This window comes from Octodon degus, unplaced genomic scaffold (genome assembly GCF_000260255.1).
Source record: "Octodon degus isolate 3935 unplaced genomic scaffold, OctDeg1.0 scaffold00429, whole genome shotgun sequence".
Lineage (NCBI taxonomy): Eukaryota > Metazoa > Chordata > Mammalia > Rodentia > Octodontidae > Octodon > Octodon degus.
The window spans coordinates 239,896-241,652 of record NW_004525005.1 but is presented as its reverse complement, the minus strand read 5'-3'; positions in this window follow the sequence as shown (position 1 = coordinate 241,652).

Sequence of the window (1,757 nt, the reverse complement as noted above, 5' to 3'; positions counted from 1 at the left end):
TCCCAGGACAGAACACAAAACGGAGACCAAGGAGAAGGGCCAGGCAGGAAAGTCTGCTCTCATCCCTGAGCCTGAAGGCAGAGGGGGCCCCGAGAGGGGGACGCACCCTCCTGCTCCTGGGTGGGCTCTCTGCACAGCCCCCGAACGCCTGTGTGCATGAGGCCCCTCCTAGCACCACACTCAGCTGCATGAACACAGTGCCCAGGACGTGGCCGCCTTCCACACAGGAGAGCTGGGGCCTGGAAACCTAAGCACAGCCGGCGGGGGAATGTCTGTCCCTCATGTACTTCATAACTGGCTCCTTCGTGTGAAGGACGCTCTACATCGGGCTCCCCAGGCAATCATTGTTCCTGCTCTTCTGATGCATCTTGTGAGATTCTTGCGTTCAGAATTCTGCAGGAGGCAATTACGGCTGAAGGTAGTGGATCCGCTGTCGTCAGCTAACGTCTAGCGATGAGCCCTCTGGCTCCCCGCCTGGCTGCTGATTCCTGAGACAGGAACTGACGTGGCACTCTTGGTCTGAGGAATACTGTACAAGGCTTTTAACAGAAATATAGGGACTTGATGATTTAGGCTCCTGGACTGCAGGAAACTGTAGAAAAGAGGAATGTGCGCAGGAAGTCAGCTCAGGAGCTTTCAGGAAGAACAGAGAAGCCTCCTCCCTCTTCGCGTTTCCTCAGCCTCCCGCAGGCCCTACCATCCTGGCCTACCATCCTGGCCAGGGCCCCGGGGCAGCTCCAGGCCTTTCCAGATCCACTTCTGAGATCCCCGCTTAAGACATGAGAAAGCACTGGAGGACCTCACGCAAAGCCCTAAGGGAGCAGCAGGCACGAGCTGGGCAGCAGCCCTGGCTTCTGAGGCCCCGGGGCTGCCCACTCGCACGCAGCCTGCAGCCTGCCTTGCCGCTCTGGAAACCGCTGAAAGAGATGACAGTGTCCTGCCTCTGTGAGGGAGGAGTGGTACCTTGAAATGGGTTAAGTTTAATAGAAGCATAGACAATTTATTTACAAGCAGTAGGCTTATCTAATCAAGAAAAACTTCAATTTCACTGTTAAACGATGTGTAAATTCCTGTTGATCTTATATTTCTATTAACTGCATATTAAAAACTACAACGCTATGATTTTATTCTAGAGAACAGCCCTTGAATTTTAAAGTTTTTTTTTAATATAAAAAGAAGCTACGTGTTTAGGTCTAAGCAGTTTTCACTGATTTTGCCAGCAGTAGGAGTGTAATTAGCACCACTGACCAAGCGCTGTGCACACATTTAAACGCTACTAAAACTAAACAGACCGCCTGCACGGAGAGCGCCCCAGGCCCGCCGCGGGCCACAGCAGCAGGCGCCTGGGGACCAGCTCACCCGGCTTTAGGCAAGTTACCTGGACGCATTCTCCAGCAGTCTCTTTCAGGTAAAGCGGTCTTGGGGGACGTTTGTCTAAGAAAGAAGTCGGCGGGCCAGGGGAGGGTGGAGCCGGCCTCCAGGCGCTGCTCCTGCGCGGACGCGACGCGGGGCGAGCGCGGGGTGCGCTGCTCTCGGGGTCCGCGCCTGGGGCGCCGGCGGAGCGCGCGTGGCTTTGTTTCGTAAAGACCGAGTTACGCTGGAGCGCTGAGAGACGGAAGCGGGCTGTCCCGGACGACGAGGAACAGAGCGAGCCGGAACGGCCTGCAGCTCAGGAACGCCTGCAGCCCCGCCAGCAGCTCGCGGCGGCCGGCTCCGGGGGGCTCCGGGGGCGCCGGGGTGGGGGCGCCGGGCGGTCG